Below are 24,625 nucleotides of genomic sequence, written 5' to 3' on the forward strand. Positions count from 1 at the left end.
ACATACTTTCAAATGATTCCTCAATAATAATACAATTATGTACATATTTATGGAAAGGGAGACAAAATGCAATATGGAATAATGGTAACAATTGATGAATTTCAGTGAAGTGTATGTGGGCTGTATAATTTTTGTAACTTATCTAGAGGTTTGAAATTTTTCATAATAGGAATTTTCTTAGGAAGCAAAAGAATCTGGGGTGCAGTGTTTCACACCTGTAATCCCAGCACTTTGAGAGGCCGAGACAGGCGGATCACTTGAGGTCAGGAGTTCAAGACCAGCCCGGCCAACATGGTGAAACCCCATCTCTACGAAAATATAGAAACTGTCTGGGCATGATGGCACATGCCTGTAATTCCAGCTACTTGGGAAGCTGAGCTGAGAGAATTGCTTGAACCCAGAAGGCAGAGGGTTGTTGTGAGTAGAGATCGTGCCATTCCAGCCTGGGTGACACAGCAAGACGCCATCTCAAAATTAAAAAAAAAAAAAAGAAGTTAAAGAAAAATCCACAAAAATGGTGATCATATAACATTTTTCCTTCTGAACATTGTTAGGTCTGAAATGGTGCCAAACTGCTAACGCTATACTGCTTCGAGTCTAAGGAGGTAGCATTGTTAACTAGACTGGATGTTTGTGCTGTCTCTATTCTTCCTCTATGGGAGGTTTTCTTTAATGGCTTAAACAGATTTGACTCAAGATTTTAATTTCTTGCAGCTGAAAACATCTTACCTCCTACAATAGACTATTGCAAGACAGTGTGTTATATTAGCCAGGTTAGAGTCAATATTAGCCGAGTTAATGTCAATATTTCCTTTATTTGAAACAAATAAAAAATCCACTTTGATAGTTTCATGCTTTATCTATATTTATAAAACTAGGTTAACTTTTTAAAATCAGAATTCCAAGGCAATTTTTTTAAGTGAAATGTTTGGCATTTTGCCCAAGATTTTGATACATGATATATGTCCTAATTATCCCTTTGAATGTCCCAGATAAAACTACATTTCTTGGAGACAAGTTAAAAAGTCTAGATTTTTTGCCTCGTGACTTTTTGTTACTTGTAAGAAATAGCTCTCAGCAAGAATATGGGGTTTTAGTGGGGAAGGCACTTCTAATTTTTGTGACTTTAAAATACTACTGCAGATAAACGTTATACCACACAGGCTTGGGGAACATGTTTAAAATGCATTTTGGTGTTTAGTTGAGAATACTTTTAGAATATAAAGTGCAATATATTTTGCATTTCCTGAAATAAATAAAACAGAGCTGTGCAAAATACACGGTGCAGCCCTTTGAAAAAAGAGATATCCTAACTCAGGGCAAGCCATCTGATGGAAATAGCATTTTCCCCGAGCAGATGGGGCTGGCTCCACCTAGTCCTGCAGAGGGCCAGGGGGACTTGTTTGTGTGCAGAGCCTTGGTCTCATGCCAGGAGAGCCAGCTTGTAAAGTTATTCCCATAGGGCTCATTCCCGTCTGCCCAGCATCACCCCTGACACGAACAAAACAGCCATGGGCCTCCTTCATTTCTTTAAGATGAATGAATGCTGCCGTAAAGGACTTTTATTGAGCAGTGTGACGTGATGCAGAAAGAACGCTGTAATGAAACACAAAACTATATGTTATAAATGTCAACATAATAGAAGTAGTTTGGGGTGCATTTTCTGATGTCTACCTTACTATAAGATGTTTTGAGGGATACATTATAGTAGTAAGAGGCTGTCTCCTTAGTATTGGAAATACCTGCTGGATTTCTCTGAGGCTCTCTTTGTTGTAAGGACAGAAATACATTCAGGCTAGCACACGGCGAGGCGTTAAGTGAAACATAAGCTCACGGAAATCTGAGAGTGGCAACCAGGGAACGGGGCCTAGCAGTGTTGGGAGCTTGAGGGGTTATTCTGGATCCAGAGCTGCTGATCTGGGGCCCAGAGCAGCAGGTGCTTCTGGATCTTGTACTCAAAGGCTGCGAGTGGATGCGGCCCAGCCACCGTCTGCCTGGGTGTGCCGCCGCCAGCTGGCTTCCAGCCTTCTGCTCTGTTTCATCACCCCCTCACCATTTCTTATTTCTCTTAATGCTTTCCATGCAGCTCTGGCTCATTGTGGTCCTTCTAAGCCATTTACTCCCTCTCATCCTTACAGCTTCTCTTCTCGCACCTCACACTCTCATTCCTTCAGCATTTTCTAGTTCAGCCCCCTAAGGAGACAGACAGGCTTACGGCCCATATTATCTTTGTGCTCTGGGCCATGCCACTGTCCCTGATCTCCCCTGGTCCAGGTGGCAGCAGCTGGCGAGCCATAGAGGTTCAGTGGGACAGATAGTAGTCAGCCAAAGCGGCTTCCTTCAGTATGACCTTTGGGCATAGCAGACCTGATTGACACTTCTGGTTCAACCAAATGTTACAAAATAGTTTGGGTGTAACCCTCTGATGTCATGGACACTTTAAGATAGGTGGCTTAGGTCAGGTGCGGTGGCTTACACCTGTAATCCCAGCACTTTAGGAGGCCTAGGTGGTTGTATCACCTGGGATCAGGAGTTTGAGACCAGCCTGGCCAATATGGTGAAACCTTGTCTCTACTAAAAATACAAAAATTAGCCAGGCACAATGGTGAGTACCTGTAATTTGAACTATGTGGGAGGCTGAGGCAGGTAAATCGCTTGAAGCTGGGAGGCAGAGATTGTAGTGAGCAGAGATCATGCCATTGCACTCCAGCCTGAGCGACAGAGACTCCATCTCAAAAAAAAAAAAAAAAAGATAGGGTCACTCCTAATTAAAATCTAAGATCTAGATGTGTAACAGGAGTAAGCATTACACTTAAACTCTTCATGTTGGAGTCAGTGCCTCTGTCCTAGGGCGTTTGTCATAAAAGGAGGGCATCGAGAAGAACATTTTCCTTTGAGACAGAGGTGGGGAGATGAGAGATCTTAGCTTCAGCAGCTTGATGGTAGAAGGTGTGGAGTGGGCTTTGGAGGAGAAGAGCCAGATCGGGGCGATGGTGGGGTGCCGAGTATTAAATATTTGACTTAAACTGATTGGAATATGATAACAGCTTTAATTGGAGGAATCCAAGGACATGCCCATAAATGGTTCAATTTATGAAGCCCATTCATGGATCTATTTAGGAGGCTGAGTTCCTGCAAAGCATAACAGTAATTCTTGGGTCTCTAGTATAATAAGTCAGGCACTGAGCCAAGACCTTTCACTGGCCATCGCATTTCATCCTCACCACAGCCTTCTAGAACATGTATGCTTGTTGTCTCTATTTGACAGCTGCAGAAATTAAGTTTTAGGGAGGCTAAGCAACTTTCTCAGGGTTGCAAGGTGGTGACCTGGCTGAGATTTTTGAATCTGGGTCTCTGCCTAATAGACAGACATAAAAATAGGACACTGAGTCCCATTTTTCTGGTGCTGCTCCCATGCCACCTCCTTCTTCCCAAGCGGCTTTTGCTTAGCAGTGGCAATCCACCATCCAGCCTTTAGGGTTCTGTGTGGTGGCTCAAGATAGAAATACTTGTCATGCAGTGCAGAACTTGCTGGGAAGAGCATCCAAGATGGGAAGAGACACTTGGGGGCAGACACCAGAGCTTTGTAGGGTGTACCAGTTGCCTGTTGTATGACACTCTCCTAAGAGGCTTTACTGGTGCAAGCTGGTGGCCCTACAGACTACCGAGTGACACACAGTGCTCAGCTAGAAGGAGGGAGATAGAGAGGAGGTCATTTTGTTTCTTTCAGCCATTCTGGAGGGTATGTGGAGGTGTGCCTTCACAGTAGGGCAGGTGAACCCTCAAATTTTATGAAGAGCTTAGGTGAGACAGGGGACATATGTGAAAGTAGTGATGTCTAAATTAGAAACTCTTTCTGCATGTACTAGCAAACAATTGGCACCCAGAAGAGTCTTTGCTTTTTGTCGCTACTTCTTCCCTGATGAGTGTTTGTAGGGAGAGGGCGCTTCCAACCAATGTTTGCATTAAAGGAATTTGCTAGGTCTAAGAACGTAGCAAATACAACGTTCTCATGGTTTGGATCATTAAGCTTTTTTTTTTAACTCAGAATTTTGTCAACGTGTTGCAATGTTTTATGAATTGGAGGATGACAGTTTGAATACGTGAACCTTCAACAATTTGCATAAGGTAGAAGAAACGGCTCCACCTTATCTCAGACCCTGAGAGACCCTCTTCTATTACTGCAGCTAGAGGGGTTTCGTCATTAGGTCCCTTGGAGCCGGAAGAGGTGAATGAGACAAACTGGGGATTAAAAAAAAACAATTATTACACAATATACTTGAATGGAAATTTAATTGTGTTTAGACGTGAACAAATTTTTTTTAGACATAAAGCTACTATTTTTTTCAAATCTTTAGAATATATTTTTGAATATTCTCCTTCTCTTCAACCTTTAAATAACAACCAGTAGAAATAGCGTGACTCTTGGAGAAAACAATGGTTTGTATTCCCCTGGTGTCACAGCCGACTTATTTAGCAAGTGAGTAATTCCCAGGGCTGTGGTGACTTCATCAATGAATCTTATGCACAAACAAAAACTGTGTTCAAAACATAAAATGATTATGATGCTTTTGTGTTGATAATAAAATCAGCCATCAGTACCGTGTGTGTGTGTGTGTGTGTGTGTGTGTGTGTAGCCACAGAACTTGAGGATTCCTTGATAGGTTATTAAATCCTAACCAGAAGCTTTAGACTTAAAGGAAGGAATACTGTATACAAAAGGTGAATAAGCCTTTTTTTTTTTTTTAAGACAGAGTTTCACTCTTGTTGCCTAGGCTGGAGTGCAATGGCATGATCTCGGCTTATCCCAACCCCTTCCTCCTAAGTTCAAGCCACCCGAGTAGCTGGGATTTCAGGCATGCACTCCCATACCCAGATAATTTTGTATTTTTTAGTTAGAGACGGGGTTTCTCCATGTTGATCAGGCTGGTCTCAAACTCCCAACCTCAGGTGATCTGCCCTCCATGGCCTCCCAAAGTGCTGGGATTATAGGCGTGAGCCAATGTATCCCGCAGAGGCTCTTTTCTTTTGATTGGTAGCAATGATATACTACATATGTTTTATCATATCAGATCTTTTGCCTTATCATGTCATGCCAGCAATAATCCCCCCCTTTGAAAAGTTTTCCATATTCCAGTACTTGAATGGAAAGTGATCTTGGCCTATCTAATGCAAGTGATAGGACAGAATGTAAGTTAAACAGGATTCTTTGATCCCTTCCAACAAACAATGGTAAATACAGAATTCAAAAAGGAGAAATCAGAGAACCCAAAGACTCTATTGCCCATGTGCTACTATTTGTACCAACCGTATTTGGAATAAGTTTCCACTGGCAAAAGATAGAAATCGAAATACTTCTGAGGTTTAGATCTTACTTTTTTTTAATGCTGTCCTGTTGGATATGACTAAGCCAGGCTTATGGAACGCCATGGCATATTCTCTATCTTTAATTAAAACAAGTTTTAATTGTGGTTAAAAAAAACCCGTATAACACAAAATTTACCGTCTTAATCATTTTCAAGTGTACAGTTCAGTACCGTTAGGTATGTTTACTTCATTGTGTAACAGCCACGTTGTTTCTCTTACTTTTACATTTTTTAAAAAAACTTTTTTTTTTTTTTTTTGCTGGAAAGAAGTGGGGAAAGAAAAGGGATTTTCTAAAAGGTGACTGTGTCTCCAAGGGAACTTATTTCTCAGCAGTATAACCTGCTGGGCCATGTAGATGAGTCTCTTCGGACAGCCCTTCCCTTGAGATAATATGTTCATGTGTGTGCTGCCTATAAAGTGACATCAGTTCTCTCTGTTGTTGTTATTGCTGAGGTGGAGACTTGCTCTGTCGCCCAGGCTGGAGTGCAGTAGTGTGATCTTGGCTCACTGCAACCTCTGCCTCCCCGGTTCAAGCAATTCTCCTGCCTCAGCCTCCCGAGTAGCTGGGACTACAGGTGCCTGCCACCATGCCCAGCTAATTTTTTGTATTTTTAGTAGAGACAGGGTTTCACCATGTTAGCCAGGATGGTCTCGATCTCCTGACCTTGTGATCCGCCCGCCCTGGCCTCCCAAAGTGCTGGAATTACAAGTGTGAGCCATTGTACCTGGCTTAATTCTGCTTTTGATGATTCTTACCTTGGAGTTGTGGATGAGGCTACACAAACAAAATTACCTTATAGTTCACCTCATCTTAGCCATGAAGACCTAGGCCCTGTCCACTCAATATGCCCAAGTCAGTCACTGCGTAATTAACTTGAAATATTTCACTCTATTATTGATTGATCATATAGATAATGGTCCCAGATTCAATAAGCTATCCGAAATACTGCTGTGGTTGTGCTCGGTTTTTTATTTTTTAAAGTCATTTAAACCAGTCATAGTCTTAAATGCCTTCTCTTGAAAATCTGATTTAATAGAGTCATTATAAAATTGCTAGGTGGTTTAGTTTTATTGGACTTTTATATTTGGTGGAGAATTTTCATTTCAAAAATTACCTATTTTTTTCCAATATTGGGCTTTTAATGAGGAGTATAGGAAAGTGCTCATACAGATTTCTATAATGAAAAATGGTGAGAGAGTTAACTTTCTAATTATTTGGAATAGTAGAAGGTTTACCCCCTGTCTTTGCTCTGGTCATAGATGAGAGGGTCCCTACCATGTGAAATACCTCAAATGAAGTGTGATTGTGATACTAGGTCATGGTTAGGGAGAGGTGATGCTTCTTGTGTCATTATGCTGACGACTGTGTGTCAGCACACGTCTGCGTCATTCAGTAGGCTATAATCCCTCTTGCCAGCCCACCAAGAGCAAACCCTAATCCAATTGTGTTGTTAATCACACAGGTATTTAGGGACTTCGCTTTACTTTGAATAGTCTTCCAAGGAATTCTTAGTTCTAACATTTGCGTGATTTCAGTAGCTGATGATAAACTCTGTGCAGATATTTAGGGACTTTGCTTTACCTTCAACAGCCTTCCAAGGAGTTCTTGGTTCTAACGTTTGCCTGATTTCAATAGCTGATGACAAACTCTGTGCAGATGCTGTCTGTCTTCTGAAGACCTGCCAGTTTCCACATTTTTCTTTGTGTCCTACAGATACTGTCTCCTGCATAATTCATATTTTTCTTAGTTTCCTTTCCTGGCTCCTTTTCCTCTATCCATCCTTAAATGCTGGTGCATCTTGGCCATCTTTTCTTTCACACTGTTCTTGGGCCATCTCTGCCACTTCTCTGGTGTCAGATACCACTAATGTGTGTGTGTGTGTGTGTGTGTGTAATTGGAATAGATAAGATAACATCACCTGAGCTCTAGGCTCCATGTATTCGATTGTCTCTAAGATACATAACAATTTCTAGTCACCACAGACACGTAAAATTTCCTATGTCCAATACAGAACTCATTAATTTTCCTTTCACTGCCCTCCCCTGAACCAAATATAGCACATGAGTTCTCTTGTCTGTGTTCTTGATCTCTGTGAAAGCAGGAGTCTAGAAGTCACCTTTGGCTCTTTCATCGCCGTTATTCCGCATCTATGTGGCAGTCATTGTTAATGATGTTCCTGTTATTTTTGAAATTGTATAATAACACAGTATGACATCTGTTGCTTCACATTTCACTTCTCATTCTGTGGTTATGAAGAGGTCATTTTTGCAAGGAGGTTCAAGGCCGTCATCAGCTTCTCAAGGGCCCTCCAAGTCCTTCGGGATACAGCCACATGGTGACCATCTTAGTCCACTTTAACCCCTTCCTTGTTCGCTGGTCCCTCCCTTGTCCACAATGTTTTCATAATTCAAGCAGTTTTTCAGCACTCCTTACAGTACCTTTATGAAAGATTATTATCTTTGTATGACGTGTGAATATCTTCATTGCATTTTCTTTCTATTCTTGAATACCTACCTCATCTGACCATCAGGAAGAGGCTGGGTGAGGGTGCTGGGTTGATGAGTGGAAGAGACCCTCACCTGAGGCAGGGCTGTTTCAATTGGAAGTCATCTCCCCAGTACTCAGCTCACCCTCGAGTGCTGCACTCGGAAGGCACCATTCGCTTTCTCACCCACTCTCTTAACCGTAGGTCTTGGCTATTCCTGCATATTACCTTTGAACTATCCCTTATATATTTTCACTTTAGAGGCTATAAAGATTTTCCATAGAAAAGGATATGAAGACCTAGGGAGCGTGTGACCAACTTAGTTTGCTATCTTATAGCACAACATAGTTTACTCCCAGAAGGAGATATAGGGACATAGCTCTGCTGATGAAACCATTCTTAGAATTTGAAACGCAATTTATACTTGCCATTTCATTGGATTTGTTACTTCATTTTAGATAGTTGGCAATGTATTGCTGTTTATTATTATTATTATTTTGGAGATGGACTCTCCCTCTGTCACCCAGGCTGGAGTACAGTGGTGTGATCTTGGTTCACTGCCACCTCTATCTCCTAGGTTCAAGTGATTCTCGCCTCTCAAATAGCTGGGATTACAGGCATGTGCCACCATGCCCCACTAATTTTTGTATTTTTAGTAGAGACGGGATTTCACTACGTTAGCCAGGCTGGTCTCAAACTCCTGACCTCAGATGATCTGTCCACCTCGGCCTCCCAAAGTGCTGGGATTACAGACATGAGCCACTGTGCCCAGCCTTATTATTTTCTTCATTGGTGGCTCCTACTAGTCAGCAACTGCCAACTTGTAGGATAAGAAATTGACAGTAATAATAGGAAAAATGTGTAAGACAATTGGGTGCTTACCACAGGCCAGGCACTACACTAAGTACTTTCCTCATATTTGAGTGTATGAACTGACTGAGTGAATCAGATCATCACTGGAAAGGATCAGGAGTTAGCATGCTGCAGCCCATTCTCTGTCCATCCAGGTTCTCAGACCACTTTGGGGTCATGCAGTGAATGGGATCAGTTGTCAGGATTGCAGGAGTCCAGGAAGTTAACCATGAATAGAGAAGACCTTATATAAATGTGTCTAGAGACATGTTTGGAAACCTTATTCTAACAGGAAACAGAATTAAATTATTGTAACAAGCGTTGGCTACTCTTCTGGGTTTAAGTCATCCAGTAGTTGGTACAGGAAAATGGTCTTAAGAGACGAACTGAAGTATGTTTATTTTCATCCTTCCTAAATCTCAAAGACAATCAGCTTTGGTCATTCCTATGAATTTTTTCCATATTTAAGAACGTGAAGAAAATATTTTTCTATTTATATATTATATCAATTAAAACCCTCAAAACATCTCTGTGATAAAAAATGCAACTAATAATGCCACAGCAATTTTCCCATTGTCATGTCACTGAATAAGTCGGCTTATGGAGGCCTACACAAATTGTCATTTTGCATTATTATAGTATTACAACAAGTTTTTGTGGCTTTTAAAAACCTGCTGTAGACAGTTTGGCTTTGCTTGGCCAGCCTTCAGGATAATAATACCATTTCCTAGACTTTGCTAAACCCCTGAAATAGCAAAGGTAGATAATGAAACTAAGCCTCGGCTACTGCAATGGTTGTTTCTGTGCAGTCAGGAGAAGATGGGAAGCCTGGTAATGTTTTGAGCAGAACCAGCACATCATTGAAATGCTAAGAATGAGCTGCAAAAATATTTTGTAATAGGGATTATATAGTCAAGCCCATGAAACTAACGGAACTCATAACAGTTGGTCTGGTGTTCATCCACCCACCCTAAATTTGAGTTTAAAAGATGCTTTGGGACTAAGCATGTGTTGGAAGGAGTTGGTTTAAGCCAACAGGCCTCTGACTTACTTTGCTTAAGATAATGCACTCAATACAAACACCTCGGCTTGGGGCAGTCAGTATAATTATCTGGTTTATGGTTTAGAGAGCCATACTTTTGCAGTACTCAGAAATAAATATTTTGTTGGTTTATGACTCTAGGGAAGAGGGTAATACATTTCTGAACAGCACCATCAGAGCTGATGAGGTCTCTACACTTTTGTTGTTTCTATTCTGGACAGGGTGAATTTGTATAGATGATGGATCATCCTAAGATAATCATCCTAAGACAATGCTGTGGTTTCCCCTTAGACTTGTGGGATGAAGGGATATAGCCAGTGGCTTCATATGAACCTGCCCAATGGCATTATGGATCCTACTTTTCAGAACTGAACACAGATGGGTTTGAGAATAGAATCTAGTAGAGAGATGGCCAAGGAAGCACAAGTAGAATGCTGGCATTAGTTAGGACAGGGTTTGGCCACATGTGAGCAAAAGCTTAAAATAATGATGGCTTCAACAAGATAGTTTATTTACTCATATTTCATAAAAGAAATCCAAAGGTAAGTAGGTAGGTAGTCCAGGATTGTTATGGTGGTTTCATCATGTGATCAGGGAACCAGGAGCCTAGTTTTCTACTCTCAATCTTTATTACTAGGATCTTACCTTGTGTCTCAAGATGGCTGCTGGAGTGCCAGTTGTTACATTAGATCTGCATGTTAGCAAACTATAAGGAGGAAGTGACAAAAAGGGTAATCTTTTCTTCCCTATGAGGAAGCTTCTAGGAAGGTACATGTCTTTGGCAGAAACTTGGTCACCTTTTCACACCCACTGCAGGAAGGGCCAGAGAATATAGGCTTTTAGCTGAGTAGCAGTATACCTCACTTCAAGTCCAGTTCTTATTGTTATGTAATAAGAAACAAATGTATATTGATGGAAGAGTTGCAGACTCTGGCACAAACGCTAGATACTCTACTGTTTATGCAAATATCAGAGCGGCATGAACTTTAGAAGATGGCACCGTAAGTGTGGGTTATCATCTCACCACGGAGAAAAACAATATATTTGTTGAAGAAGCTCTTATTAGGCTATAAATATTGGGAAGTTGATTGAAATTGAACATTAAAACATTGATTCCCTCTTAGTAGTCTGACAATTCTTATGCAAGCAAAAAGGAAAGATGTGGCCCAGGAACAGAGAAACGGAAATGATTAAATGCCAGCTCCGTGACTTTTATAGCAGTTCATTCAGCTGCCTACCCACAAAGCACTTCCCAAGGAAGTTACAGCCAAGAATTCACTTGGCTGGGCTTGTCCATTTTTCATTCATTTCAATGACCATCTCCAGGAATAAAAAACATTCTGAAAGAAGAAAACCTATTGAAGGAGTTGGGGAGTATGAACAGAGTTTTCCTTTAAAAGAAAATTTTAAAAAGAAATAGGTTTAAACCACCTATGTTTGATTATGAATTTTAGGACCCCATTTTCCTCTGTGTGTGTGTGTCTGTGTTTGTGTATCTGAGTCACTATGAATATATACATATGTATTCAAGATCAAGTTAAGAATTTCACAGAATTAGGAAATTTTTCTTGTTTTCTTGTTTTAGTGATGTTGAATGAAAACAGAAAATAGGAGGACGTTCTTTTAAAATAGACTTGCCAAAAACCTGAAAAGGGCTCTAGCATTCAATGAACTGTACATTTCTCCCCCATTGGGGGGTCAATGAATATTGAATACATGGGGCAAGATTTTGGTCTTATCTGCAAAAAAGGGAAAAAGAAATTTGGTAAATCTCAGACACAGGTTTTCAACAACTTCTTAGATAGATCTCATGGCTCTCCAGTTACTTTCAGGATTTAAAAAGTTGGGTCCAGTTTTCTTTGCTGTAGGTACTTTGATCACTTCAGAGGGTTCCCTTCGGGTTTCCCTTACTCAGCTTGAGGTAGGTAAGTGGGAAAGGTCAGAGTACTGCTTATGTTTGTTCATTGCTTACGCATCAGAGAATCTCCTAACAACAGCCTCCAGTCTCTTAGAGAGGTATGGCTGGTCCAAGGAGCAATTTTGGTATCTCAGGAAGAACTGCAGTGATGTGTCTTAGAGTTATTTGTCATCTACTGCCCTCGGTTTTGGACTTTAGCTAAAATTTGGAGCCAAGAGGCAAACTTCCATTTCATATCCAGTCACACTCAGAATAAGTCTTCTATTTTAGGTCTTTTTCACTCTGTCATTTACTAGTCACCTGTTTTTACAGTCTCCTTTCAATTCATTGTGTGCCCCATTCTGTGCTTGTTGGAGTGGTTTATCGCTACTGTTTTAGAAGTTTAGTGTAATTTAGAAAGGAGGTTAGTACCAGCTAATGTATTGCAAGCTTTTAGAGTATAGTCTTATAAAAGGTTTTCTAGACTTTAACTTATGCTGACAAGTTGTTTGCAAAAGTAACAAGAATATATGTATTTTTTCCATTATTATGAAGTTTATAATTTTAGCAGTAAAGTGGAGATTATGAAACTTCAGACTTACAGTATGGCGAAAGAAAGGAGAAAACTGAAGCCAGGGGTAATTTGCCGCTGCGTTGTGTTTCGTACCTATTAAAAAGAATCTGAAATTAACCCCTTCTATTTTTTGTCTAAAAATGCACTACATTAGAAAGATAGTCTAAGATGTCTTCACTCATTGCTTAAAAAAAAAAGTAAGTGAACTGCTGCAAAGTGGTAGGTGGTTTCAAAAACCTTAAGTAATCGCTTCAAATTCTGTAGTATTCCGAACCATCTGTTCATTTGCCAGGTATGGACAATTAGGGAAAGCTGTTGAAACAATGTTGAAATAATTTACAATCTCATTGGAAATAAATGGCTACCAGCTTCCAAATGGTCTCATCATTGATTTCAGGAAATGTGATAGTCAGTTGAAAATGGCTTTGTTGTTAAAATATTTGACCATTTAGTATGCAAATCACTGGAATTAAATAATTTGCTTAACTAACAATAATTTAGATATTTCTCAAGTCATTTTTTTAAAATCAGGACTTGCTAAACACTTAAAGTATATGTAGAATTGTACCGGACATTTTATGAAATAGTAAGTGGAAACAAGGTCTTGCCCATGTGTTGGGTTATAGTGTATTTAAGTTAGTTATAAGACATAACTGTAGAACAACTATAGAAACAGCCATATTCATTCATTCCCTTCTTCCTTTTTTCATATATTATTTGCCAAGCACCTACTTATGCATCATGAATGCTGGGTTACGGTAGTAAGCTATAAATTAAGATGCTGTTCTCATAGATCTGTTACTTTGATTGGAGGAGACACATGGTGTAAAGGTAACAGAGTGAATGAATGAATGAATAAGATGTTTCAGATAGTAAGAAGTCCTGTGAAGAAAATAAAATGCTGTATGCTCCAGAGAGTTAGTGAGTAGAGATGGGGGTGGGTGAATCAAGAAAGTGCCCTCTGATTGAGCCCAGGAGGCAGAGGTTGCGGTGAGCCAAGATTGCACCACTGCACTCCAGCCTGGGTGACAGAGTGAGACCGCATCTCAACAAAACAAAAAAATCCCAACTCTTTCTGATATTGAAAATGAGACCGGAATGACACAAGGAGCCAACAGAGTCGGTGGGGGATGGGGAGTAGGACAATAGAAAAATCAGCATGGATTGGCTGCTTCATGGAAACTTTTCTTGAGTTATTTCGTGGCTGTGCCCACCACACTATACATCTTGATGTAGTTTGCATATATTTTTAAAGTGGGTTAGCATCATCAGCTAATGCTTATTGAACTGTCAGCAAATATTTATGGAGAGCCTGCTGTGCTCAAGAACACTTATTAAGTACAGAGCCCTGAATTGTGAGTTACAAGGATTTTCAAAAGATAGAATTCTATGGTTTAAGGGAAATATTTCAAAGGAATTACAAATTAATTTGAAAAAACTCCAGGGCCTTCTTAGAGAAGCACTGTGCGTTCCAGATATAGCATCTAAAGCCAAAAGATTAAACCAGATGGGCAATCATTTTCTTTCTCATTACCCAACTAATAGGGACTGCAAAGATGGGCAGGGACTCATGTCTAGGGCCCACATGAAGTCACAGTGGACCTAGAAAGAACTTAACATTGTCATTAAGATTTTCACTGGCTACTTTGCTTCCCCAGCATTTTATATTTTTTGAGGAAACAGAATGTCTCTGTCATACACAGAGAGGTGCTGGACTTCCTTGCATGCCGTGTAGACACAGGAGGAGTGGTCACAGAGGGGACATGTGCCATCTGGCTTCTTCTTGAGCTAGTTGTACACTTGAGGATGTAGGCGGGGAATATCAACATATTATTTTGGAAAAATCAGAAACAAACATTGTGTAAAATTTAAACAGTGGCAACAAAAGGGGCTGGATGCTTTAAAATGTCCTTGCATGGATAAATATTTTGTATGGGAGAGAGCACAGGCTCTGAAAGCAGCCAGACACATGATTAGATGGATGACTTATCATCTTGGAGTCTTCTTCTAGTCATCTTTAAGATCGTGGTAGTAATGATGAGAGCCGTCATTTATTAAGCACCTGCTAGGCATTTAACATACATTATAGCCATGCTGAGCTGGATGTTTTAATCTCTATTTTATAGCTGGCAAAACAGGCTCAGAGTGCGTAGGCAACTTATCCCATGCCACATATTCAGTCTGTGGCAGAGCTGGACTCAGACCCAGTTCCCTCACTTCCGAGGTCTTCCCACCCACGCTGCACTGTCCCTTGCAGGCTTGTTAGGAAGATTAGCAACCATGAATGCAAAGTGCTGCTAAGCAGGCTCACAGAGAAGCACAAAGATGAGGCGGGTTCTCTGACCGCTTTTGCCTCCTACATCCCAGGACCTGGGATCACCTTGAGATTCTCTGTGAACAAAGAAACAAATTGATATGACTAAATATAATTCTCTGTACAATTAAATTTTAAAATTGACAGCCTCTTTCACTATTGCCTCACCAAAAAATAAAGAAAGCAAGCAAAAATCTAGGAATTACGTTTATATGTTTTCCAGATAAAGAAAAGACATCTGGGATCCTAAAGCACACATAAAACATGTTGGCATAGCATGTAAGTTGAAATGGCTAAAAGCTAACATAACAGAACCAGTGTTGTAAGAATTTAAAATGTTAGTGGCTTGTCTAATGATATAGATAACACACAACAATGGTGCTTTGCAAGCGAAGTCCCATCATAGTATGACAAGTTTCAGTATAGGTATGGAAGCTGCTACTCCATATTAGGTTAATTATGGTCTTCATCAAGATCTTTAAGATGATTTCCTGGATTTTAGTTTTTATAATCATGGTTCTGCCTTTAGCAAGGACTTGGTAATGATAAATTGTTGGTGTAGATAAGTTGTTGGCATGAAAGTTGATTTCGAACAGCTTCTTTTGGCATTTAATAATTACTGCAGTTAATTTTCACCTGAATGTGTAAGAACTATCTCACCCTGAACTGTCAAGTCTAGGAAATTATTAGATGAGACACCTCCAAATAATGAAAGACCTGATTCATATGACTCCCATGAGCTGACTTTTCCAAGAATGAATGGAGTTTCTTTAATAAGATTTTATTTCAATTTAAGGCAATTTAAATCAAACTTTTTATATTCCTGGTCTTGATGCTAATGTAACTTACCAGAAATTGACTACGTGTCAGGGTTTTGATTCATATAGAATAGAAAGGAAGGACATAATGTTAAATGAAACTAGCCAGTCACAGAAAGACAAATACTTCGTGATTTCACTCCTACGTAGAATCCAAAAAAGCTGATCTCATAGAAGTAGAGAGTAGAATAGTGGTTACCAGAGGCTGGAGAGAGGAAAGGGGAAGGCAAGCTGGGAAAGGGTTGGTCAGCTTAGATAGGAAGAGTAGTTCTGGGTGTTCCATTATGCAGTAGGGTGACTATAGCTGATATCAATGTATTATTTATTTCAAGATATCTAATAAAGAAGATCTTGAAAGTTATGACCTTAAAAATATAAAGGTTTGAGAAGATGAACATGCTAATCACCCTGATTTGATCATTATACAATGTATATATGTATCGAAACATCACACTGTACCCTATAAACATGAACAATATTACGTGTCAATTATAAACAAATTTTTAAAACTTGGCATAAAGAATAATGGGAAGCCCCTTTTGGTATTATTGGTACCAGAGAACATGAATCACACCCCTGTAAAACACATTCTCTTATGATAAAAGAGAGATGCACTGTTTATTCCTAAATTACTGGGAGGTGTAGACTTGACTCATACTAAACCAAATCCATGGATTAATTAATGTTTCCTAGAAAGTTAGCTCTAGGTGGAAAAACGGTGTCCATATAATACCTTGGTTTCTTTGTCAAGTCATGCCTGCCTTTCTCAGTTGCTTTGCACTATAGCATTATACGGTCATCTAGTTTATCAAATAAGTGTATATGCAGATTTTAAGCAATTCAATATCGATACTTTTGTGCAATATGAGGGTGATTTTTTTCTTCCTAAGTTATCTGGGTAATTGCACCAACTGGCCATTTGGTTTTTACTTTGTAAATATCGGCTTAAGTAAAATAGCATAACAGTTGCTCAGAGAGTATTTACTTTACATCCATTTTTATTTTCCCTTTTATTCTCAGCAATATGTCTAGTTTTTTTGCCAAAGTCTAAAAATATCACTATAGTTCAGAAAATAATACCTCTTAAATATAACTAGCAAAAATATTTCTTCAGTGTTACGAGGTCATTTCTTAATGCTAGAAGGTCATGACATGAGCAGAACTGAGCATTAGCCAGCTGATACTGCTCCTTTAGCATAGAACAAAAGCATCTTTTCTGTGACTCATGTAAGTCCCAAAAGTTAGTGTTTTTTAGACATGTAGAGCAAAACTTGGGTACTAATGATTGGACTGATGATACTGTCAGGCTGTGGTCACATCCTAGGTGACTGTAATCACGGGATTGGTTGGCAGTCAGTAACTATGTGTTTCTTGGAAGCTATTTGGGGATGTGCTTCAGCAAAATAAGGGAGAAAAGAAAGAAGTTGAGGAATTCAGGAAACATGTATCTCCAGAGCGGAGAAATATTCCATTAATCAAATACATGCGACAGGGTTTAAAAAAGTCAAATAGTTTAACAGAAGGCCCTATGTCAAAAAGCAGTGGTGCCCTATCCCACTCCTTGTCAGTTGCTTTGCACTGTAGTATTATAAAGTTATCTAATGAATCAAACAAACGTATATGTACATTTTAAGCAATTCAGTATTGAATTTCACTTTTGTGAAATATGAAGGTGATTTTAGAACACAGCAGGGATAATGGGGACCCAACAGGAGCAGGGTTAAAGGGAGAGCCAGTGCAGATGATAGCAAGAGGAATCAGGGCTTCTGGAGAGCGGACTCTGGGAAACTCAAGAAATGCTCATTTAAATAAAGTATGTAGAGAGAGATGGGGGTGTCACCTTAGAAAACAGTATTTTAAAGACTTAAAACATGCTTCATTTAAACATAAGGTCTTCTGCTGAGCTATTTGACTTTTTAACCACATTGCACATATTAATTTAATGGAATATTTCATTAAAAATAACGCTGTGATAAAAAAAAGGGTTAAACTAAGCTGGTAAGGCTGGTGGAGGAAAAACTTTGCCATTCTTACTCAGGATGCCTGACTTTGGCCTGGGCCTTGGTATATTCTAGGGATGGCTCAGGTAGGGGTGGAAAAAGTGTAGGCTGGGGATCCAAAGAGACTGATTGTCAGTTCTCTCCCTATTCTACTAGCTGTGTGGCCGCGGATGATAGCAATGTTGCCATTTCCCACACACCTGCTATGTACCTTAGGGATTGGTGTTATCTTTATTTGGTAATAAAGATAACAGAAGCTCTGTGACCTCAGGCAAGTTATTTAAAACCTTCTGCATCTTGGTTTCTGACACAGATATGAGTAGGACCTGTGTAATAGCAACACTATGATGATCAGAGATGTACTCTATGGGCAGCTCCTAGCCCAATGCCTGGACTATAAACATGAAACAAGGGCTTGTTATTGTTACTGAAGTATGTGGTTTCAGCCATGCTCCTGGCCAGGCGTTTGACTTAGTTCCTCTCTTCTCTAAAAGATGAAAACAGTAATTCCAGACTTGCTGACTGTACGGTATCGAGGTGTACTTTAGGAGTATATATTGCAAATTCTCTCAACTCTGTGATAAGAGGATCTAGCAGTCTAAGAAAAGAGATGAGACCATCTCAAACATGGTTCCTTCCAGAATTAAGATGTTATCTCTTACTGATGGTTAAATGGAACAATTGACCTGTAAATATGATGCATTTTATTCTCCTGTTTAGTTTTTGTTGGTGAAATTATCAGTCTTACTGGGAAATAAGAATGGTCTGCAGATGTCTGTAAGGGAAGCATGAGCATCAGTTGTACGTTAGACATATCACTTGCTTTCCAGGTCTTGTTAAGGTGTCAGGAAATCCCTTTATCCTTTGTTATACAAAGTAGTACTCGAATTCTTGCAATATATTTTGTACTTCCTGTTGCAAAAGAGAAGATTTAACTAATTTTTGTTCCACAAGGGATTTGTAGTAGGATATGAGAACAAATAAAGCAGTTTCATTGGCTCACTGGTGCAGCTGAAGTTTGTGAAAAACCCAACCTACATATTTAAAGGAAGCAATCACTAATATTTTCTATCCCCTTATATATAAAACACTTTAACATACATTGTCTCCTACAATCCTCACAACAACTCTTAAGGATACTATTACAGTCAATGCTTGTTATTTTTGGTGGTTGCATTCTACAAAGTCACCAAACGCTGAATAAGGAAACACTGAATTGTCCTACTGAAATGCAGGATTAGGTAGGTTCCTGGGAGCCTCTGGCCCCATTTTTGTCAATGGATCAACATGTTAACTTGTTTTATGTGTGTTTCTGTTTAAAGACACCATACTTAATATTTATTTTTGATTAGTTAAAATTGAACTCAGGGCCATCAGCATGACTATTCATAATCTGTGACTGGACGAAGCTTATCTAACACTTACATTTTCATTGTAAGGCACATCACAGATTTCTTGTACTTAGGAACACTAGACATTACTTCAGCACTACCTTGGGAGGCATTTTAACAGCCACACCACTGCCAAAAGCATAAAAACCTGACATACATAGCACTAAATAGATGTGGCTCACACCTTTAATCTCAGCAGCTGGGGAGACCAAGGCGGGAAGATCGCCTGAGGTCAGGAGTTTGAGACCAGCCTGACCAACATGGTGAAACCCCAGCTCTACTAAAAATATAAAAATTAGCTGGATGTGGTGGTGCCTGTAATCCCAGCTACTCTGGAGGCTGAGACAGGTGAATCGCTTGAACCCAGGAGGCAGAGGTTGCAGTGCACTCCAGCCTGGGTGACAGAGTGAGACTCTGTCTCAAAACACAAACACAAAAACAAAATGAGACAAAAACAAAAAGTCGTGGAAAGGACACTTGTTTATAGTATGAAAGCTGAGGCAGGAAGGCAGAGCATCGCCTTGTTCAACTTCAGCTGGGAAGGACAACGTTCTGCAAGTGACCATACTGCAATTATTGATTTTGGGGTTACAGACAAATTTCACAGATCAGGTAAATTGGTAAATACAGAATCTTGCAAATAATGAGGACTGACTATATTACTGTATTAGCATCTGTTTTGTTTGTTTGTTTTTGAGACAGGGTCTCACTCTGTTGCCCAGGCTGGGGTGCAGCAGTGTGATCACAGCTTCCTGCAGCCTGACCACCTGGGCTCAAGTCATCCACCCGCTTCACCCTCTCAAGTGGCTATAACCACTGACATGCCACCACATCCAACTAATTATTAATTTTTTTTAGAAATGGTCTTTCTATGTTGCCCAGGCTGGTCTTGAACTCCTGGGCTGAAGTAATCCTCCTAGAATTTTCAATTTCAAAGAAAAACCTGAAGCTTAATTTGGGTGACTTGCCTAACGTCCACACAGGTAATAGATGGGGGGACTGATGACTATACTTTTGCACTCGCTTTGTTCAGGGTATGCTGTCTACTGAAACACTCTCTTCCACCCAGATCTCAGGGGCTTACCACAGGTCAGCAGGGAACTGGAACTGGAATGGTAGCAGGCCCTGCTCCATACAGTCATTCAGGGATTCAGGCACCTCCATTCCCCAGCCCTTCTCAGAATCCCCTGCATCCCGTCAGCTGACTCACAGGAAAGAGGGGTTGCTGTAAAGGATGCTTTGTGGGAGGTTCCAGGGGAAAGACCTGGATGTAGTTTGAGGGCATTGTTGGACTTCCATTCACACTGCATTGCCCCCCACCTACCTGAAGGGAGCCTGGGGAATATTCTTTTCCTATGTGCCCAGGCAGAAAAAGGAGCAGGGTTTGGTGAACATCATGATATTTTCTTCCTTCTAGGAGCACATAATGATGTTTTAATTCCATTCTTATATTCCTTACACTATTTTTATGTGTCCGTTTGAGAAGTGTTAGAGACTTACATCTTCTACCTGTTGGGATTCAATTGAAGAAAAGAGTGGAAATGGAGGTTTTGTTTGCTGTGCAGTAAATTTCCTGAATGCCAGGGGAAATGAGCTGATTATTTTCTTATACTTAGCTGGGTATTTCAACAGAGAGTCTTTTCCAAAATTAAAAGAGTTTTCTAAATGAAATGACTTGATTTAAAATTAAAATAGATGCAGAGATGTATTTTTCCCCCTCAGTAAATTTTCTGAGTCACGTTCTTGCCTCCCGTAATTGAAGGCAACCATAATAACGAATTTGATTGCATGGCTTTTACTATTACTTTTGAGGTAATTGCCAGATTGGCATGCACATTAATTTGTATGTGAGAGGTGATCAGATGTGAACATTTCCATTCAGTCATCTCCCTGGAATTCAGACACATCACTGCTTCTGGTTTTAGAATTAGGACCAGTAATTGCAGCTCTGAGGTGGGCTGTGCATCTGAAATAGGCTGTGTGCTTCATGTGTGTTAGTGATGTTATCAGACTTGCTTAGGGAAGCAGAGGTGAGCAGATTTCTGTCCTCCTCCATATCCCAAGGTAGCAGCAGCAGCAGCAGCAGCAGCATTCCTGTTGTTGTTTGGAAAATATAGCAGGAAATGTGCAGATGGGGGTGGAGTTGGGGGTGCCCAGCTTCAGATGTATTAAAACAAGCGTGGAGACAGAATGAAGACTGAGGAAAGATTAGGATGAAGATGTAGAAGTTTCTTACTTTTACTTTGAATCACAAATTAGATACTGGGTTAATTTTTTTTTCAGTAGAAGTGGAAACATATTTTTCCTCTACTGTGCAAAGAGAATAGTGGCTATTCTTTGGAGGATTAAAAGAAAATCATATGAATTAAAGGCAAACAAGCCATATGACTGTGGATCCACTCCTTTTTCTGGAGCTGTTTTTTAAAGGGCTGTATATTCCAGCTTCCTTGCTCTTATAAAAAGTACTTTCATTCTCCTGCTTGTTTTTAATTAGTTCATATGCTCTTGTTGAACTTCCACTGTGTTCACCGCATTGCAATAAGCACTCCCGGTGGACACTAAAGACAGGACTAAGAAATTCAGATCAATCCTACATATCTTGTAGGGATTTATAAAGTTGGTTGGTGAGTAACATCTTCATACTGCAATCCTGTTCCCATTGTTTTAGATATATTGTGTTTGATATCCATAAGAGAGAGAAAACTGCTGAGAGTTATAATCTACTTTTGTTCAGGTTCTGACTTGCAATTTATTCTGATTTCTTTTAGATTTAGTCTAGTTCTTTGAGGCTTGGGCCTGAGAATTTACATGCTAATTTATGTGATTGATGAGCTATCTTTCATTTTGTGCTGTTGACAGAAAAGGAAAATTAACCTCAAATCTAGTGATGATAATTAGGCTTCAGCCTAACTCACCTACATGTCCTGGGGGTCAGTTTCTTTTGCTGCCTGTTGTCCAGCCATGTTCAGGCAGGTGGCACATGAGTACCTGGGCAAATAAACTCTTCCCATGGGGATTTGTCCTTGAGACAATACTTTTTTATTTTCACCTTCACTTACCCTTTAGGTGCTGTGAATTTGGGACAGAGATTTAAAAGAAAACCCTAAAGGCTTTGCTGTAGGGTATTCAAGATATAAACACACTAATATTTGCCTGGAGCGTTGGTGTTATTTACCTCGACTCTTTTCCTTTATTAAGAAAGAAAGCCGTTTTTAAATTGTAGAACTAAATATCCAGCCATATTCCAGAAGCAAGAGAATCCATTTGTACATGTGAATTGCTTCTGAGGTTTTGTGGTTGTTCCCTTTCTTCTTTTTCTTCTTCTTGCTCTGCTTCTCTTGAATGGTCCAGGTTTCTGTAGATCTGGACGATGTGTGATTGGGTGACAGCCCCAATCTGTTAACATCTCAGTGTAGGATGGGGCAGAAGATGAACATGAAATATTGTTTTAATATCCCCTTTCCTTAGTTGTCAGCAGCTTTAGGATTCACAAATAGCTTGTGGTTTATAAATATTAAATCAAGGATTCATTATGAGGAGGCGTCAGCGTGACTAGCCAAACCCCAAACCCAAGGGATCTAGCTATCATGATGCCGTTTGTGATGAGAAATTCAGGGCTGAAAAATAGTTTCTATTCTCCTTAGACATTTAAAAAGACACGGGAAATATTCTGTTATTATAATAAAGTATTCTGGAGTCCACATTACAAAGACCCTGTTAATAACCTTGAATCAGTACTCTCCAGCATTTTATGGTGGAGAAGGCAATATAAAAATACTACATTTACCTGGGGCGGATAGACTTTTAACACCTCATTCTTTGAATTTGTAGAGAGAAGAAAATGAAACACAGTAAAAATAACAAATCACTGAAAACAGTTGTCACAAAACCCATACACTACTACTTTGTAGGAGTCTTACAGAAATACCTGTAGACCTTATAACTAGGACCCATTTTGTTATAATTCTACTAAAAGAGCAATTCTAGTTTGATAAGTTCGATTATATAATTTTCCCTTGAAACTTTTAATTCAAGTTTATATGGACAATACTTTATAAGACACATCTCACGTTGAGATGAGACTATTGAGCAGGAGACAGCAGAATCACTAACAATAGTGACGTCAAGGTCTAGGATCCCTTATTGGATGGATCAGTAACTCTGCACATCTCACCACCCCTGAAGGCATTCTTGTATTATATTGTCCAGCATAGTGACAGATTTTTATAATGATGATCCCAAGACACCAAGGAGATATTAAATCATCTCAGCCTACTGGGGAAACGTATTGTTCTTTTTTAAGAACATGCCACCAAAATATTTTTTAAAGGCCTTTGTGTTCTAGGAAGAAAGCTCCATTATTGGGTGATTCATGTGTGCGAAGCCCTTATTATCTAACAAAGCTGGATGTGAGAAGCACTGAAATATTTTCTAGACAATGTAACACTGCCCTTACTTTCCCTATTTGCATTTATGATGTATGTTTGGTCCAAATAATGTTTTTTTTAATACAAACAATCCCATAGCATTTATTGACATCTTGTAATAACATAAGGGTAATCAAAACAATATGAATAAATGTTCATACTGGACAAAGGACATCTAAAAACAAAATGTATCCTTCTCAACAATTTCTCACTTCATTGATTATTTCTAGGTGGAGACACTTTGCAGCAGAGTAATATTATCTCCTTTTAGCGTGATCCGACCCAGTTGTTTCCTTGACTTTGTTTTAGAATGAATCTCTTCTGCAGCATCTAATACGAGGTTCATATACTCATCAAAACCAATGATACAGCCTTCTATTTGCATATTCACTTGCTCATAGAGCCACACCTGAATCCGCGATCTATTTTGTAAGTATCTGAAGATGAGGTTGATGGGCTGCACCATAACCTTTTGCACTTTCTGGCCCTGGCCACGGTACGCCATGGTGGAATTTCACAAAGGGCACACCCGCACGCTACCTCTGATAGCAACTTCCAGAATCTGGTCCAAATAATTATTACGTCACTGTTGTCTTATGATTACTGTGATCTCCTTTTCAGTTTAATTTTCCTTGTAACATCTGTCTCTCCCAGACAGAGGCATGTCAGGAGGGAATGCAGACTGCCTCCACTCCCCTTGGAATGTGCTCTTGCCTGGGAGGGCCTGAATTAGCATTTACCATTTAGCATTTCCCAGCTGGTTTAAGGCTGTGGCTCCAGTCCATGAGAAGTCCAGGTCAGTTTCAGAGCCTGCCTTGTTAGCCCCACATCAACGTGGCCCAGTCACTTCTCTGCTCCTGTCCTGTGTGCCTGTGGGAAGTCTCCAATCTCGGGGAGTCCTTGTAGCCTTGTGTGCCTGACTTCCTATCTCAGTCCCCACCTGGGCTCTTCCAAGCCATTTCCACACTCCCCAAGCCCCCAGCCCAAGCCTGATCCTGCTACTCTTAGTAAATAACGTCATCTCTGGTTTGGAAGTTCTAATCTACCTGACATGAGCTGCTTCCTGCTTTGTATTCTTGCACTCCAACATTTTGGAGTCCTTATTACCTTCTCCTCCCAGCTCAACAGAAGAGCCACCCTTTTCCTCTTCCAGGCTGGATGCAGCAGCCCTCTCCAGCACTCCCCCACACTGAGCCATCAGCTTTCCCTTCTCTCTGGCCTCCCTGACTCGCTCCTCTGCTTTCCCCTATGGTGCCTCTCCCCAGTGCCATAGGCTGAACCACCTGCCAAGCCACTGCTTCCCCCTACCTCGCCCCTGCGCTCACCTCCCACTCTCTCCTTTCTGTGTTGCCATCACTTCTGCCCCCCTCTACTTTATAGATGCCTTCCCTCCAGGTGATTATCAACTCCCAGATTCGCCCCCTCCACAACAGATCCCTTCTGCTGTCGTGGAGTTC

The 24,625-nt window shown here is 40.1% G+C and overlaps 1 protein-coding gene and 1 pseudogene across 25 annotated transcripts in view; one reads left to right on the forward strand and one right to left on the reverse strand.

Moving 5' to 3' along the window:
* NCAM1 (neural cell adhesion molecule 1) overlaps positions 1-24,625 on the forward strand; it is a 315,714-nt gene that overhangs the window by 51,605 nt on the left and 239,484 nt on the right. The window lies entirely within an intron of this gene.
* LOC108593723 (small nuclear ribonucleoprotein E pseudogene) lies at positions 23,254-23,719 on the reverse strand (annotated as a pseudogene).

The sequence above is a fragment of the Callithrix jacchus genome, chromosome 10 (assembly GCF_049354715.1).
Source record: "Callithrix jacchus isolate 240 chromosome 10, calJac240_pri, whole genome shotgun sequence".
NCBI classification, from domain to species: domain Eukaryota; kingdom Metazoa; phylum Chordata; class Mammalia; order Primates; family Cebidae; genus Callithrix; species Callithrix jacchus.